The 18629-nt window shown below is 42.6% G+C and overlaps 3 long non-coding RNA genes across 3 annotated transcripts; all 3 read right to left on the reverse strand.

The window, feature by feature from the left end:
• Positions 1-1287: 1287 nt before the first annotated feature.
• On the reverse strand, positions 1288-5863 carry LOC132848066 (uncharacterized). Its single transcript, XR_009648707.1, has 3 exons — positions 5361-5863; positions 3670-3718; positions 1288-1304 (listed from the first exon to the last, which is right to left on the reverse strand). It is a non-coding gene; the product is annotated as an uncharacterized LOC132848066 (long non-coding RNA).
• A 1297-nt stretch (positions 5864-7160) lies between these two features.
• On the reverse strand, positions 7161-11736 carry LOC132848067 (uncharacterized). Its single transcript, XR_009648708.1, has 3 exons — positions 11234-11736; positions 9543-9591; positions 7161-7177 (listed from the first exon to the last, which is right to left on the reverse strand). It is a non-coding gene; the product is annotated as an uncharacterized LOC132848067 (long non-coding RNA).
• Positions 11737-13033: 1297 nt separating this feature from the next.
• On the reverse strand, positions 13034-17609 carry LOC132848068 (uncharacterized). Its single transcript, XR_009648709.1, has 3 exons — positions 17107-17609; positions 15416-15464; positions 13034-13050 (listed from the first exon to the last, which is right to left on the reverse strand). It is a non-coding gene; the product is annotated as an uncharacterized LOC132848068 (long non-coding RNA).
• Positions 17610-18629: the final 1020 nt, after the last annotated feature.

Here is an 18629-nt window from a genome sequence, read left to right on the forward strand (position 1 = left end):
ATCTGTTTCTTGATCTTCCAGTGAGCAGCTTCCCCTGTGGCTTTAATTATCCCTCCAAACCGAGGTTGTGACTTGGCGCTTCCTGATTGGCTAATTTGGAGGAAACCACCATTTTGTTTTCAAAATAGGAGTCCTTGTATTTTTTCTTTCTTTTTTTGGATGTTAGCTGTCTGTCAAAATAGAGGTACTCCATTTTTATTTACTAAATGAGTGAAAATTCTATTTTCCCGGTAAAGAGGGGAGTATAAGACAACTGAATGGCACGGGCTAGGTTAGGTTTTGAATTGGAGGATGAAATTTTGTTCCCTTTTGTTTGGGCTTATTTTGCACAGGCTACATTCTCGTTGTCTTATTTCCCTCTTTTAAACCTCACCAGAATTTGAGTTGTTTGGTTTGCGTGTTATGTTCTTACCAAAGTCCAGCCTTTGGGGTCTAATACCAGGTGTAGAGCCTGCTATACAAAGTAAGGTGGTTAAGGTTAGAATCAGAGGTCGGTGCAGGTGATATAGTTTGATGGACGAGGTTAGACTAGGAATTTGGTTCAGTAGTCCCCCTTGGGGGTTGAGTTTAGGGGTTGGCCTGAGGGGTTATGGTTAGGGATTAGGTTAGGGGGTTATGGTTAGGGATTGGGTTAGGGGGTTATGGTTAGGGATGGGGTTAGGGTTGGGATTAGGATTAGGGATCGGGTTAGGGGGTTATGATTAGGGATTGGGTTCGGAGGTTATGGTTAGGGATCGGGTTCGGGGGTTCCGATTAGGGATTAGGTTAGGGGGTTAGGATTAGGGATTGGGTTAGGGGGTTATGGTTAGGGATGGGATTAGAGGGTTATGGTTAGGGATTGGGTTAGGGGGTTGTGGTTAGGGATTGGGTTAGGGGCTATAGGTTAGGGGGTTATGGTTAGGGATTGGGTTAGGGGGTTTGGTTAAATGAGATATATGGGCTGGTTATGAGCTTGTAGATTTGACTTAAGGTCGATGAAAATTTGACACCGGGATCAGGACATTTATACTGGGTTGGGTGAGAGTATAAATTAAGTGCTTCTCCTTTTCTGTTTTTTTTGGCAGGCTCCCGTTGGATGGCTGGACCAGGAACCTGGAACCAAAGGATATCACAAAGGTAAGTGCTTTCAAGGTAAGTGCTTTCAAAATAGTATACATCATTCCCAGTGCTTTTTTTCATTCACGCGTTGTCACCCAATCATATTTCACTGCAATCAAATCTATTCTTTTTTCCTTTTGTGTTCCTTAGTCCCTGGCTCAGCCCTCCGCCGCCGAGCGTACACCGTCTGTTAGAGTTGATGTCATCTGTGGGAACAAAAAATCTTTTAGCCTGATCCCCTTTATTAAGGTTCAACCATTTAGTCCCCCGTTTCTCCCTGTGGGAGGTCACTGTCTTCAACTGGGGCAGTTTAGGAGGGGAAGGGGGGGTGAGAGAGTTTCCTAATGTATGGTGACTACACCGACCCGTCCCCAAAGGCCTGACTCTTGGGTTATTACTGAAATGGCGCTGAACTATCATCATGACCATACGGACCTTACGGGATGTACTCAAATGTCATGGTATACTCGGGTGGAATTTGGTTCAACAGCCATCGGACTTATGGTGGGTTCCCCCTCTCATTAAGTCCCATGGGAATCCATGTTCCTAACCTGTGTATCCATTTTAGTTCATTTCTTTTCCTCTCCCTATCTGTCCAGGTCAGACACGCTGCTAAACCTGAAATGATTAATTTTTCTTTTCCCTGCTCTATAAAGTGTTTTACTAATGGAGTGTTCTTGGAATTATGTGTGATGTTATGTAAGTGTTGTTTTAGTCTGGTGACCAAGGTGTTTTTAGTTTCCCCTACATAGCGCATGCGGCAATGTAGACATGTTATGCAGTAGACTATGTTATGTGTATTCAGATGAAGGTTTGATTGGATGAGTGTACCTGAGATGTATCTAATCTTTTTGTGATATTGTTCCCATGGTGACGGCTGCTGGGGATCTGTGGCAGTGAATCTGGAGCGGACCAAGAGATCCTTCAGATTTTTGTTCTTACGGTAGGCCGAAATGACCTTGAATTCTTGTAAGCCCGGTTCTGAAACCTGAGCTCTATTAAAGTTGTTCTTAATTCTATTGTTCAAGAGTAACGTCTGATCCGAATAGGTAGTTATCAATGGGATGATATGTTTGGAGTCTGACCGCTGGGCACCCAGAGGTTGCGTCTTCATCTGTCTAAGTGTTGTGGATTTGATAAACCTTAGATTTCGTTTACTGTAGCCCCTAGGTCTGAGTGCTGTAAAGAGTGTCTGGGTGGCCTCATGGAAATCCTTCTCTTCTGTACATATGCGGTAGAATCTTATCAACTGTGATTTTATAATGCCGTTAAAGGTATGTCTGGGGTGAAAGCTGGACTTATGTAAAAGGCTATGAGTGTCTGTTTCTTTGAAGTGAACCTTTGTCTTGAACGTCCTGTACTGATCAATTGGTTCATTCAAGATCACTGTAGTGTCTAGAAATTGAATGGCGCACTGATCCGTGTTGTATTTTATCGTGATGTTGGGATGGTGCGTGTTAGTGGTTTCTATGAATTGGTCAAACTCCGTTCTGTCATGCTGCCAGACTCCAAAGATATCATCCAAATACCTGTAATAAATTAAAGGTGTATGTACGCATTTCTGGAGGAGGGATGTTTCCCAATCTGCCATGTATATGTTTGCATAGGCCGGTGCAAATTTCTTGCCCATTGCTGTGCCCTGAATTTGTAAATAAAACTGCGCGTCGAATTCAAAGTCATTTCGGGTTAAACTGATCTCTAAAAGTTGCATAATGTACTTATCCGGTCTAGATGAGTCTGGATTATTCTTAAGTACCTTTTTAACTGCTTTCAGTCCTAGATCTGTTGATATGTTTGTGTATAAGCTATTGATGTCTATTGTGAATAGAAAGGCGTTATGTGGAACCCTAACATTTTTTAACTTATCCACAAAGTCATAGGTGTCCCTCAAGTAACTGTTGTGTTGTTGTGATAATGGATTCAAGAAACTATCCAAATACTGCGCTATGTGATAAGATTCACTACCACAGTCCGATACAATGGGTCGCCCCCTGGGGATCTCACCAGGTACGGTCCATGTATCTGGAGAGGTATGAATTTTGGGTAGTAAATAAAATACTCTGGGTTTTGGAATATCTGGACCCATTAGGTAGCGTTTTTGTCTGGAATTGATGAATCGATCTTGGTGTAGGCTATTGAGAATGTCATGTATTCTAAGTTTAGTTTCTTTTTGCAATGAGTGTGTTAGTGGAATGTAATGATCTGTATTACTTAATTGTCTTTTGGCTTCAAACATGTATTGGGATTTGTCCAGGATGACTATCCCCGAACCTTTATCTGCTGGTTTTATGACTATATCTTTGTTCGTTTTAAGTGAACGGATTGCCCTTCTCTGTGTTGGTGATAGGTTGTCTGCTCTTGTTGGATGTCTATCTTGAGTGATGGCCCTGTAATTTTGACGAATTAACTGTCTAATGTGTCTACTGCAGGATGCAATTGGTGGCTCCCATTTGGATGTTTCTGTGAATGGAACTATTTTAGAATGAATTTGGAAATCAAAATAATTTAGAATTTTTAACTTTCTATTGTGAGCATGGACATCCCTAATGAGATCCCCAGGATTCGACCCACCTGTCGTTGGAACAAACGTTAGACCTTTCTCCAGCAGCCGTCTCTCCCCCTGTGTCAAAAGAAAGATTCTGGACAGATTGAATATATTGGAGTGTGAAGATGTATTACACGTCTCCGATCTTAGAAGTTTAACTGGTCTACCCAACAATCAAACATTCTCTGTGCTGTTATTCCTGTCCAGTGAATACAGTCCCTTTCTACCTTAAACAACAGTTTATTCAATTCACACAATGGATTCCCATGGGACTCAATATATTTATTGATCACCTCCAGGTTCCGCTGCTCCTGTATGGGTAAGAGATCTGAAAACTGGATTATTGGAGTGTATACTGTAGCATTAGGAAAAGCTTTTTTGGCCATTCTCCACAGAGCCTGTAACTGTTTAATAGCTGTTTTATGGGGTTGCTGTTGCCTATTATTCAACCCTACCGATATCACTACCTTCTGTGTGTGTGGGTATACTAACGATTTTTCTAGAAGTTTAGACATATGTAAGAAATTGGCTCCCGGATAACTGTCTACCTGTATATTTGTATCCCCCACTCTCGGAATACGACTGAGGTTAGAGTCCCCTATGAAAACTATAGGTTTATGAATGGTTATGGACCAGTCTGTTGCTTTTCGGTTAGTATTTATATGTCTGTACGGTGTGTTCCTAATGTTAGCAGTGTCTAGGGACTCTTCATCCGAGGAGTCTGAGGGCACTCTAGTGGGTTTTGCCACTATAGCAGACGTTGGAAGATGGGATTCAGATCGGGTTACGGTTTGAGATTTACTCTCTTTATCCTGCCCCATCATCCTTATCCCTTTCTGCCTCACAGTGGTTTCGCCCGTGTCCCCGTCCTTCCCCTCTGATGCGACTGGTGTTCTGTAATGAGAAGTGTTGGATGAGTTAACCAAGTTGATTCTATCTGGTGTATATTGAGTTTGGAGTTCTGAGCTCACCTCGCTACGATGGACTTGAGCCTGTACCGTAATTTGTCTGGATCGGCTTATAGATTCTGTTACTGGAAAAGAAGGATCTGGTAAGGTTACTGGGCTACAATGTTGGCTAATTCCAACAGAGTCCTGAAGTGCATGATTAACCTGGGCCTGTGGAGAACTGGCCATTTGGATGGCAGTGGCATCTAAAGTTGGGCCTGTTGTGTCCCCAAGTGTGGGTTGTTTGTTTTGAATTGTTTCCTTACACAAATTCAAAGTGCCCTCTTTCAGCTTGTGTTTATATCTATTTTTGGCCCACTTTATTGCCACCGTCCATTCCAAGTTACTAAAACCTTGAATTTGTTCCATTAACTGGATGATGACCTGTGTGTAATGTTCCTGTAGTGTGTGCATGTTTTTCTGCATCCAGGTGAGTGTGTTCTGAGCTATTTTTTCCGTGGTTGTGTCTGAAGGTGAGGATGGCTTTATGAACTGTGTAAGTTTATTAACCTGTCTAGACATGCCCATTGGAAAATGACCTGTGTGTAATGAATTCTCTACTGTGTCCATGTGATGTATTGCTTGTATCAGTTTGAAATAGACCTTGGTAAGTGTTCTATTGGGTGTATTGGTATCACCTAACGGCCTACGTGTATGTGTGTGTGTGTTATCCCCATCCCCAGTCTGTTGCTGGTCTCCCAAAACTGCAAATCTGTTCTGCAACGAGATCATTGTTAAAACATGCAGGGAGGAGGTGTACGTGCTCTTACCCAACCCAATTACCGTTCCTCCTTGACGGGGCCGTTGTCCTTTTTGGGGGCCGGTTCTGGTGGGTTTTTGCAAGAAAAAGTCCCTCAAGCTAACCTCAATTCCGTGGGATGGGCTTGAAGAGGGTTTATGGTGGTTTCCTTTTGAGGTCGGTGAAATACAAAACCAACTCCTTCTTCCTCCTGCCGTTCTTTTCTTCCACTTTGTTTTGGTTAGCTTGGTGTGTCCTTGGTCTTCTTCGTGTTGTGGCTTCCTCCTCTTAGTGCAGGTTAAAATCTTCTCTTTATTCAAAAAACTTTCTTCTTAAAATCATGGTGATGATCATCAGGCAGAACAGAAGTTACTGTAAGGAGATTCCTTTAAAAAGTATCCTAACGTTTCGCAATTGTCTTGCTTCCTCAGAGGACTATCAGCTGGTTTGGGGAATTTGATCTGTATATATGTTCTGTTAACTCTATGTGGGTGTGTCTTAAGCTAGGGGTGTGGCTTAGGCTAGTAAACTGGGTTGTGATTGGATCTGTTTCTTGATCTTCCAGTGAGCAGCTTCCCCTGTGGCTTTAATTATCCCTCCAAACCGAGGTTGTGACTTGGCGCTTCCTGATTGGCTAATTTGGAGGAAACCACCATTTTGTTTTCAAAATAGGAGTCCTTGTATTTTTTCTTTCTTTTTTTGGATGTTAGCTGTCTGTCAAAATAGAGGTACTCCATTTTTATTTACTAAATGAGTGAAAATTCTATTTTCCCGGTAAAGAGGGGAGTATAAGACAACTGAATGGCACGGGCTAGGTTAGGTTTTGAATTGGAGGATGAAATTTTGTTCCCTTTTGTTTGGGCTTATTTTGCACAGGCTACATTCTCGTTGTCTTATTTCCCTCTTTTAAACCTCACCAGAATTTGAGTTGTTTGGTTTGCGTGTTATGTTCTTACCAAAGTCCAGCCTTTGGGGTCTAATACCAGGTGTAGAGCCTGCTATACAAAGTAAGGTGGTTAAGGTTAGAATCAGAGGTCGGTGCAGGTGATATAGTTTGATGGACGAGGTTAGACTAGGAATTTGGTTCAGTAGTCCCCCTTGGGGGTTGAGTTTAGGGGTTGGCCTGAGGGGTTATGGTTAGGGATTAGGTTAGGGGGTTATGGTTAGGGATTGGGTTAGGGGGTTATGGTTAGGGATGGGGTTAGGGTTGGGATTAGGATTAGGGATCGGGTTAGGGGGTTATGATTAGGGATTGGGTTCGGAGGTTATGGTTAGGGATCGGGTTCGGGGGTTCCGATTAGGGATTAGGTTAGGGGGTTAGGATTAGGGATTGGGTTAGGGGGTTATGGTTAGGGATGGGATTAGAGGGTTATGGTTAGGGATTGGGTTAGGGGGTTGTGGTTAGGGATTGGGTTAGGGGCTATAGGTTAGGGGGTTATGGTTAGGGATTGGGTTAGGGGGTTTGGTTAAATGAGATATATGGGCTGGTTATGAGCTTGTAGATTTGACTTAAGGTCGATGAAAATTTGACACCGGGATCAGGACATTTATACTGGGTTGGGTGAGAGTATAAATTAAGTGCTTCTCCTTTTCTGTTTTTTTTGGCAGGCTCCCGTTGGATGGCTGGACCAGGAACCTGGAACCAAAGGATATCACAAAGGTAAGTGCTTTCAAGGTAAGTGCTTTCAAAATAGTATACATCATTCCCAGTGCTTTTTTTCATTCACGCGTTGTCACCCAATCATATTTCACTGCAATCAAATCTATTCTTTTTTCCTTTTGTGTTCCTTAGTCCCTGGCTCAGCCCTCCGCCGCCGAGCGTACACCGTCTGTTAGAGTTGATGTCATCTGTGGGAACAAAAAATCTTTTAGCCTGATCCCCTTTATTAAGGTTCAACCATTTAGTCCCCCGTTTCTCCCTGTGGGAGGTCACTGTCTTCAACTGGGGCAGTTTAGGAGGGGAAGGGGGGGTGAGAGAGTTTCCTAATGTATGGTGACTACACCGACCCGTCCCCAAAGGCCTGACTCTTGGGTTATTACTGAAATGGCGCTGAACTATCATCATGACCATACGGACCTTACGGGATGTACTCAAATGTCATGGTATACTCGGGTGGAATTTGGTTCAACAGCCATCGGACTTATGGTGGGTTCCCCCTCTCATTAAGTCCCATGGGAATCCATGTTCCTAACCTGTGTATCCATTTTAGTTCATTTCTTTTCCTCTCCCTATCTGTCCAGGTCAGACACGCTGCTAAACCTGAAATGATTAATTTTTCTTTTCCCTGCTCTATAAAGTGTTTTACTAATGGAGTGTTCTTGGAATTATGTGTGATGTTATGTAAGTGTTGTTTTAGTCTGGTGACCAAGGTGTTTTTAGTTTCCCCTACATAGCGCATGCGGCAATGTAGACATGTTATGCAGTAGACTATGTTATGTGTATTCAGATGAAGGTTTGATTGGATGAGTGTACCTGAGATGTATCTAATCTTTTTGTGATATTGTTCCCATGGTGACGGCTGCTGGGGATCTGTGGCAGTGAATCTGGAGCGGACCAAGAGATCCTTCAGATTTTTGTTCTTACGGTAGGCCGAAATGACCTTGAATTCTTGTAAGCCCGGTTCTGAAACCTGAGCTCTATTAAAGTTGTTCTTAATTCTATTGTTCAAGAGTAACGTCTGATCCGAATAGGTAGTTATCAATGGGATGATATGTTTGGAGTCTGACCGCTGGGCACCCAGAGGTTGCGTCTTCATCTGTCTAAGTGTTGTGGATTTGATAAACCTTAGATTTCGTTTACTGTAGCCCCTAGGTCTGAGTGCTGTAAAGAGTGTCTGGGTGGCCTCATGGAAATCCTTCTCTTCTGTACATATGCGGTAGAATCTTATCAACTGTGATTTTATAATGCCGTTAAAGGTATGTCTGGGGTGAAAGCTGGACTTATGTAAAAGGCTATGAGTGTCTGTTTCTTTGAAGTGAACCTTTGTCTTGAACGTCCTGTACTGATCAATTGGTTCATTCAAGATCACTGTAGTGTCTAGAAATTGAATGGCGCACTGATCCGTGTTGTATTTTATCGTGATGTTGGGATGGTGCGTGTTAGTGGTTTCTATGAATTGGTCAAACTCCGTTCTGTCATGCTGCCAGACTCCAAAGATATCATCCAAATACCTGTAATAAATTAAAGGTGTATGTACGCATTTCTGGAGGAGGGATGTTTCCCAATCTGCCATGTATATGTTTGCATAGGCCGGTGCAAATTTCTTGCCCATTGCTGTGCCCTGAATTTGTAAATAAAACTGCGCGTCGAATTCAAAGTCATTTCGGGTTAAACTGATCTCTAAAAGTTGCATAATGTACTTATCCGGTCTAGATGAGTCTGGATTATTCTTAAGTACCTTTTTAACTGCTTTCAGTCCTAGATCTGTTGATATGTTTGTGTATAAGCTATTGATGTCTATTGTGAATAGAAAGGCGTTATGTGGAACCCTAACATTTTTTAACTTATCCACAAAGTCATAGGTGTCCCTCAAGTAACTGTTGTGTTGTTGTGATAATGGATTCAAGAAACTATCCAAATACTGCGCTATGTGATAAGATTCACTACCACAGTCCGATACAATGGGTCGCCCCCTGGGGATCTCACCAGGTACGGTCCATGTATCTGGAGAGGTATGAATTTTGGGTAGTAAATAAAATACTCTGGGTTTTGGAATATCTGGACCCATTAGGTAGCGTTTTTGTCTGGAATTGATGAATCGATCTTGGTGTAGGCTATTGAGAATGTCATGTATTCTAAGTTTAGTTTCTTTTTGCAATGAGTGTGTTAGTGGAATGTAATGATCTGTATTACTTAATTGTCTTTTGGCTTCAAACATGTATTGGGATTTGTCCAGGATGACTATCCCCGAACCTTTATCTGCTGGTTTTATGACTATATCTTTGTTCGTTTTAAGTGAACGGATTGCCCTTCTCTGTGTTGGTGATAGGTTGTCTGCTCTTGTTGGATGTCTATCTTGAGTGATGGCCCTGTAATTTTGACGAATTAACTGTCTAATGTGTCTACTGCAGGATGCAATTGGTGGCTCCCATTTGGATGTTTCTGTGAATGGAACTATTTTAGAATGAATTTGGAAATCAAAATAATTTAGAATTTTTAACTTTCTATTGTGAGCATGGACATCCCTAATGAGATCCCCAGGATTCGACCCACCTGTCGTTGGAACAAACGTTAGACCTTTCTCCAGCAGCCGTCTCTCCCCCTGTGTCAAAAGAAAGATTCTGGACAGATTGAATATATTGGAGTGTGAAGATGTATTACACGTCTCCGATCTTAGAAGTTTAACTGGTCTACCCAACAATCAAACATTCTCTGTGCTGTTATTCCTGTCCAGTGAATACAGTCCCTTTCTACCTTAAACAACAGTTTATTCAATTCACACAATGGATTCCCATGGGACTCAATATATTTATTGATCACCTCCAGGTTCCGCTGCTCCTGTATGGGTAAGAGATCTGAAAACTGGATTATTGGAGTGTATACTGTAGCATTAGGAAAAGCTTTTTTGGCCATTCTCCACAGAGCCTGTAACTGTTTAATAGCTGTTTTATGGGGTTGCTGTTGCCTATTATTCAACCCTACCGATATCACTACCTTCTGTGTGTGTGGGTATACTAACGATTTTTCTAGAAGTTTAGACATATGTAAGAAATTGGCTCCCGGATAACTGTCTACCTGTATATTTGTATCCCCCACTCTCGGAATACGACTGAGGTTAGAGTCCCCTATGAAAACTATAGGTTTATGAATGGTTATGGACCAGTCTGTTGCTTTTCGGTTAGTATTTATATGTCTGTACGGTGTGTTCCTAATGTTAGCAGTGTCTAGGGACTCTTCATCCGAGGAGTCTGAGGGCACTCTAGTGGGTTTTGCCACTATAGCAGACGTTGGAAGATGGGATTCAGATCGGGTTACGGTTTGAGATTTACTCTCTTTATCCTGCCCCATCATCCTTATCCCTTTCTGCCTCACAGTGGTTTCGCCCGTGTCCCCGTCCTTCCCCTCTGATGCGACTGGTGTTCTGTAATGAGAAGTGTTGGATGAGTTAACCAAGTTGATTCTATCTGGTGTATATTGAGTTTGGAGTTCTGAGCTCACCTCGCTACGATGGACTTGAGCCTGTACCGTAATTTGTCTGGATCGGCTTATAGATTCTGTTACTGGAAAAGAAGGATCTGGTAAGGTTACTGGGCTACAATGTTGGCTAATTCCAACAGAGTCCTGAAGTGCATGATTAACCTGGGCCTGTGGAGAACTGGCCATTTGGATGGCAGTGGCATCTAAAGTTGGGCCTGTTGTGTCCCCAAGTGTGGGTTGTTTGTTTTGAATTGTTTCCTTACACAAATTCAAAGTGCCCTCTTTCAGCTTGTGTTTATATCTATTTTTGGCCCACTTTATTGCCACCGTCCATTCCAAGTTACTAAAACCTTGAATTTGTTCCATTAACTGGATGATGACCTGTGTGTAATGTTCCTGTAGTGTGTGCATGTTTTTCTGCATCCAGGTGAGTGTGTTCTGAGCTATTTTTTCCGTGGTTGTGTCTGAAGGTGAGGATGGCTTTATGAACTGTGTAAGTTTATTAACCTGTCTAGACATGCCCATTGGAAAATGACCTGTGTGTAATGAATTCTCTACTGTGTCCATGTGATGTATTGCTTGTATCAGTTTGAAATAGACCTTGGTAAGTGTTCTATTGGGTGTATTGGTATCACCTAACGGCCTACGTGTATGTGTGTGTGTGTTATCCCCATCCCCAGTCTGTTGCTGGTCTCCCAAAACTGCAAATCTGTTCTGCAACGAGATCATTGTTAAAACATGCAGGGAGGAGGTGTACGTGCTCTTACCCAACCCAATTACCGTTCCTCCTTGACGGGGCCGTTGTCCTTTTTGGGGGCCGGTTCTGGTGGGTTTTTGCAAGAAAAAGTCCCTCAAGCTAACCTCAATTCCGTGGGATGGGCTTGAAGAGGGTTTATGGTGGTTTCCTTTTGAGGTCGGTGAAATACAAAACCAACTCCTTCTTCCTCCTGCCGTTCTTTTCTTCCACTTTGTTTTGGTTAGCTTGGTGTGTCCTTGGTCTTCTTCGTGTTGTGGCTTCCTCCTCTTAGTGCAGGTTAAAATCTTCTCTTTATTCAAAAAACTTTCTTCTTAAAATCATGGTGATGATCATCAGGCAGAACAGAAGTTACTGTAAGGAGATTCCTTTAAAAAGTATCCTAACGTTTCGCAATTGTCTTGCTTCCTCAGAGGACTATCAGCTGGTTTGGGGAATTTGATCTGTATATATGTTCTGTTAACTCTATGTGGGTGTGTCTTAAGCTAGGGGTGTGGCTTAGGCTAGTAAACTGGGTTGTGATTGGATCTGTTTCTTGATCTTCCAGTGAGCAGCTTCCCCTGTGGCTTTAATTATCCCTCCAAACCGAGGTTGTGACTTGGCGCTTCCTGATTGGCTAATTTGGAGGAAACCACCATTTTGTTTTCAAAATAGGAGTCCTTGTATTTTTTCTTTCTTTTTTTGGATGTTAGCTGTCTGTCAAAATAGAGGTACTCCATTTTTATTTACTAAATGAGTGAAAATTCTATTTTCCCGGTAAAGAGGGGAGTATAAGACAACTGAATGGCACGGGCTAGGTTAGGTTTTGAATTGGAGGATGAAATTTTGTTCCCTTTTGTTTGGGCTTATTTTGCACAGGCTACATTCTCGTTGTCTTATTTCCCTCTTTTAAACCTCACCAGAATTTGAGTTGTTTGGTTTGCGTGTTATGTTCTTACCAAAGTCCAGCCTTTGGGGTCTAATACCAGGTGTAGAGCCTGCTATACAAAGTAAGGTGGTTAAGGTTAGAATCAGAGGTCGGTGCAGGTGATATAGTTTGATGGACGAGGTTAGACTAGGAATTTGGTTCAGTAGTCCCCCTTGGGGGTTGAGTTTAGGGGTTGGCCTGAGGGGTTATGGTTAGGGATTAGGTTAGGGGGTTATGGTTAGGGATTGGGTTAGGGGGTTATGGTTAGGGATGGGGTTAGGGTTGGGATTAGGATTAGGGATCGGGTTAGGGGGTTATGATTAGGGATTGGGTTCGGAGGTTATGGTTAGGGATCGGGTTCGGGGGTTCCGATTAGGGATTAGGTTAGGGGGTTAGGATTAGGGATTGGGTTAGGGGGTTATGGTTAGGGATGGGATTAGAGGGTTATGGTTAGGGATTGGGTTAGGGGGTTGTGGTTAGGGATTGGGTTAGGGGCTATAGGTTAGGGGGTTATGGTTAGGGATTGGGTTAGGGGGTTTGGTTAAATGAGATATATGGGCTGGTTATGAGCTTGTAGATTTGACTTAAGGTCGATGAAAATTTGACACCGGGATCAGGACATTTATACTGGGTTGGGTGAGAGTATAAATTAAGTGCTTCTCCTTTTCTGTTTTTTTTGGCAGGCTCCCGTTGGATGGCTGGACCAGGAACCTGGAACCAAAGGATATCACAAAGGTAAGTGCTTTCAAGGTAAGTGCTTTCAAAATAGTATACATCATTCCCAGTGCTTTTTTTCATTCACGCGTTGTCACCCAATCATATTTCACTGCAATCAAATCTATTCTTTTTTCCTTTTGTGTTCCTTAGTCCCTGGCTCAGCCCTCCGCCGCCGAGCGTACACCGTCTGTTAGAGTTGATGTCATCTGTGGGAACAAAAAATCTTTTAGCCTGATCCCCTTTATTAAGGTTCAACCATTTAGTCCCCCGTTTCTCCCTGTGGGAGGTCACTGTCTTCAACTGGGGCAGTTTAGGAGGGGAAGGGGGGGTGAGAGAGTTTCCTAATGTATGGTGACTACACCGACCCGTCCCCAAAGGCCTGACTCTTGGGTTATTACTGAAATGGCGCTGAACTATCATCATGACCATACGGACCTTACGGGATGTACTCAAATGTCATGGTATACTCGGGTGGAATTTGGTTCAACAGCCATCGGACTTATGGTGGGTTCCCCCTCTCATTAAGTCCCATGGGAATCCATGTTCCTAACCTGTGTATCCATTTTAGTTCATTTCTTTTCCTCTCCCTATCTGTCCAGGTCAGACACGCTGCTAAACCTGAAATGATTAATTTTTCTTTTCCCTGCTCTATAAAGTGTTTTACTAATGGAGTGTTCTTGGAATTATGTGTGATGTTATGTAAGTGTTGTTTTAGTCTGGTGACCAAGGTGTTTTTAGTTTCCCCTACATAGCGCATGCGGCAATGTAGACATGTTATGCAGTAGACTATGTTATGTGTATTCAGATGAAGGTTTGATTGGATGAGTGTACCTGAGATGTATCTAATCTTTTTGTGATATTGTTCCCATGGTGACGGCTGCTGGGGATCTGTGGCAGTGAATCTGGAGCGGACCAAGAGATCCTTCAGATTTTTGTTCTTACGGTAGGCCGAAATGACCTTGAATTCTTGTAAGCCCGGTTCTGAAACCTGAGCTCTATTAAAGTTGTTCTTAATTCTATTGTTCAAGAGTAACGTCTGATCCGAATAGGTAGTTATCAATGGGATGATATGTTTGGAGTCTGACCGCTGGGCACCCAGAGGTTGCGTCTTCATCTGTCTAAGTGTTGTGGATTTGATAAACCTTAGATTTCGTTTACTGTAGCCCCTAGGTCTGAGTGCTGTAAAGAGTGTCTGGGTGGCCTCATGGAAATCCTTCTCTTCTGTACATATGCGGTAGAATCTTATCAACTGTGATTTTATAATGCCGTTAAAGGTATGTCTGGGGTGAAAGCTGGACTTATGTAAAAGGCTATGAGTGTCTGTTTCTTTGAAGTGAACCTTTGTCTTGAACGTCCTGTACTGATCAATTGGTTCATTCAAGATCACTGTAGTGTCTAGAAATTGAATGGCGCACTGATCCGTGTTGTATTTTATCGTGATGTTGGGATGGTGCGTGTTAGTGGTTTCTATGAATTGGTCAAACTCCGTTCTGTCATGCTGCCAGACTCCAAAGATATCATCCAAATACCTGTAATAAATTAAAGGTGTATGTACGCATTTCTGGAGGAGGGATGTTTCCCAATCTGCCATGTATATGTTTGCATAGGCCGGTGCAAATTTCTTGCCCATTGCTGTGCCCTGAATTTGTAAATAAAACTGCGCGTCGAATTCAAAGTCATTTCGGGTTAAACTGATCTCTAAAAGTTGCATAATGTACTTATCCGGTCTAGATGAGTCTGGATTATTCTTAAGTACCTTTTTAACTGCTTTCAGTCCTAGATCTGTTGATATGTTTGTGTATAAGCTATTGATGTCTATTGTGAATAGAAAGGCGTTATGTGGAACCCTAACATTTTTTAACTTATCCACAAAGTCATAGGTGTCCCTCAAGTAACTGTTGTGTTGTTGTGATAATGGATTCAAGAAACTATCCAAATACTGCGCTATGTGATAAGATTCACTACCACAGTCCGATACAATGGGTCGCCCCCTGGGGATCTCACCAGGTACGGTCCATGTATCTGGAGAGGTATGAATTTTGGGTAGTAAATAAAATACTCTGGGTTTTGGAATATCTGGACCCATTAGGTAGCGTTTTTGTCTGGAATTGATGAATCGATCTTGGTGTAGGCTATTGAGAATGTCATGTATTCTAAGTTTAGTTTCTTTTTGCAATGAGTGTGTTAGTGGAATGTAATGATCTGTATTACTTAATTGTCTTTTGGCTTCAAACATGTATTGGGATTTGTCCAGGATGACTATCCCCGAACCTTTATCTGCTGGTTTTATGACTATATCTTTGTTCGTTTTAAGTGAACGGATTGCCCTTCTCTGTGTTGGTGATAGGTTGTCTGCTCTTGTTGGATGTCTATCTTGAGTGATGGCCCTGTAATTTTGACGAATTAACTGTCTAATGTGTCTACTGCAGGATGCAATTGGTGGCTCCCATTTGGATGTTTCTGTGAATGGAACTATTTTAGAATGAATTTGGAAATCAAAATAATTTAGAATTTTTAACTTTCTATTGTGAGCATGGACATCCCTAATGAGATCCCCAGGATTCGACCCACCTGTCGTTGGAACAAACGTTAGACCTTTCTCCAGCAGCCGTCTCTCCCCCTGTGTCAAAAGAAAGATTCTGGACAGATTGAATATATTGGAGTGTGAAGATGTATTACACGTCTCCGATCTTAGAAGTTTAACTGGTCTACCCAACAATCAAACATTCTCTGTGCTGTTATTCCTGTCCAGTGAATACAGTCCCTTTCTACCTTAAACAACAGTTTATTCAATTCACACAATGGATTCCCATGGGACTCAATATATTTATTGATCACCTCCAGGTTCCGCTGCTCCTGTATGGGTAAGAGATCTGAAAACTGGATTATTGGAGTGTATACTGTAGCATTAGGAAAAGCTTTTTTGGCCATTCTCCACAGAGCCTGTAACTGTTTAATAGCTGTTTTATGGGGTTGCTGTTGCCTATTATTCAACCCTACCGATATCACTACCTTCTGTGTGTGTGGGTATACTAACGATTTTTCTAGAAGTTTAGACATATGTAAGAAATTGGCTCCCGGATAACTGTCTACCTGTATATTTGTATCCCCCACTCTCGGAATACGACTGAGGTTAGAGTCCCCTATGAAAACTATAGGTTTATGAATGGTTATGGACCAGTCTGTTGCTTTTCGGTTAGTATTTATATGTCTGTACGGTGTGTTCCTAATGTTAGCAGTGTCTAGGGACTCTTCATCCGAGGAGTCTGAGGGCACTCTAGTGGGTTTTGCCACTATAGCAGACGTTGGAAGATGGGATTCAGATCGGGTTACGGTTTGAGATTTACTCTCTTTATCCTGCCCCATCATCCTTATCCCTTTCTGCCTCACAGTGGTTTCGCCCGTGTCCCCGTCCTTCCCCTCTGATGCGACTGGTGTTCTGTAATGAGAAGTGTTGGATGAGTTAACCAAGTTGATTCTATCTGGTGTATATTGAGTTTGGAGTTCTGAGCTCACCTCGCTACGATGGACTTGAGCCTGTACCGTAATTTGTCTGGATCGGCTTATAGATTCTGTTACTGGAAAAGAAGGATCTGGTAAGGTTACTGGGCTACAATGTTGGCTAATTCCAACAGAGTCCTGAAGTGCATGATTAACCTGGGCCTGTGGAGAACTGGCCATTTGGATGGCAGTGGCATCTAAAGTTGGGCCTGTTGTGTCCCCAAGTGTGGGTTGTTTGTTTTGAATTGTTTCCTTACACAAATTCAAAGTGCCCTCTTTCAGCTTGTGTTTATATCTATTTTTGGCCCACTTTATTGCCACCGTCCATTCCAAGTTACTAAAACCTTGAATTTGTTCCATTAACTGGATGATGACCTGTGTGTAATGTTCCTGTAGTGTGTGCATGTTTTTCTGCATCCAGGTGAGTGTGTTCTGAGCTATTTTTTCCGTGGTTGTGTCTGAAGGTGAGGATGGCTTTATGAACTGTGTAAGTTTATTAACCTGTCTAGACATGCCCATTGGAAAATGACCTGTGTGTAATGAATTCTCTACTGTGTCCATGTGATGTATTGCTTGTATCAGTTTGAAATAGACCTTGGTAAGTGTTCTATTGGGTGTATTGGTATCACCTAACGGCCTACGTGTATGTGTGTGTGTGTTATCCCCATCCCCAGTCTGTTGCTGGTCTCCCAAAACTGCAAATCTGTTCTGCAACGAGATCATTGTTAAAACATGCAGGGAGGAGGTGTACGTGCTCTTACCCAACCCAATTACCGTTCCTCCTTGACGGGGCCGTTGTCCTTTTTGGGGGCCGGTTCTGGTGGGTTTTTGCAAGAAAAAGTCCCTCAAGCTAACCTCAATTCCGTGGGATGGGCTTGAAGAGGGTTTATGGTGGTTTCCTTTTGAGGTCGGTGAAATACAAAACCAACTCCTTCTTCCTCCTGCCGTTCTTTTCTTCCACTTTGTTTTGGTTAGCTTGGTGTGTCCTTGGTCTTCTTCGTGTTGTGGCTTCCTCCTCTTAGTGCAGGTTAAAATCTTCTCTTTATTCAAAAAACTTTCTTCTTAAAATCATGGTGATGATCATCAGGCAGAACAGAAGTTACTGTAAGGAGATTCCTTTAAAAAGTATCCTAACGTTTCGCAATTGTCTTGCTTCCTCAGAGGACTATCAGCTGGTTTGGGGAATTTGATCTGTATATATGTTCTGTTAACTCTATGTGGGTGTGTCTTAAGCTAGGGGTGTGGCTTAGGCTAGTAAACTGGGTTGTGATTGGATCTGTTTCTTGATCTTCCAGTGAGCAGCTTCCCCTGTGGCTTTAATTATCCCTCCAAACCGAGGTTGTGACTTGGCGCTTCCTGATTGGCTAATTTGGAGGAAACCACCATTTTGTTTTCAAAATAGGAGTCCTTGTATTTTTTCTTTCTTTTTTTGGATGTTAGCTGTCTGTCAAAATAGAGGTACTCCATTTTTATTTACTAAATGAGTGAAAATTCTATTTTCCCGGTAAAGAGGGGAGTATAAGACAACTGAATGGCACGGGCTAGGTTAGGTTTTGAATTGGAGGATGAAATTTTGTTCCCTTTTGTTTGGGCTTATTTTGCACAGGCTACATTCTCGTTGTCTTATTTCCCTCTTTTAAACCTCACCAGAATTTGAGTTGTTTGGTTTGCGTGTTATGTTCTTACCAAAGTCCAGCCTTTGGGGTCTAATACCAGGTGTAGAGCCTGCTATACAAAGTAAGGTGGTTAAGGTTAGAATCAGAGGTCGGTGCAGGTGATATAGTTTGATGGACGAGGTTAGACTAGGAATTTGGTTCAGTAGTCCCCCTTGGGGGTTGAGTTTAGGGGTTGGCCTGAGGGGTTATGGTTAGGGATTAGGTTAGGGGGTTATGGTTAGGGATTGGGTTAGGGGGTTATGGTTAGGGATGGGGTTAGGGTTGGGATTAGGATTAGGGATCGGGTTAGGGGGTTATGATTAGGGATTGGGTTCGGAGGTTATGGTTAGGGATCGGGTTCGGGGGTTCCGATTAGGGATTAGGTTAGGGGGTTAGGATTAGGGATTGGGTTAGGGGGTTATGGTTAGGGATGGGATTAGAGGGTTATGGTTAGGGATTGGGTTAGGGGGTTGTGGTTAGGGATTGGGTTAGGGGCTATAGGTTAGGGGGTTATGGTTAGGGATTGGGTTAGGGGGTTTGGTTAAATGAGATATATGGGCTGGTTATGAGCTTGTAGATTTGACTTAAGGTCGATGAAAATTTGACACCGGGATCAGGACATTTATACT

This window comes from Tachysurus vachellii, chromosome 7 (genome assembly GCF_030014155.1).
Source record: "Tachysurus vachellii isolate PV-2020 chromosome 7, HZAU_Pvac_v1, whole genome shotgun sequence".
NCBI classification, from domain to species: Eukaryota; Metazoa; Chordata; class Actinopteri; order Siluriformes; family Bagridae; genus Tachysurus; species Tachysurus vachellii.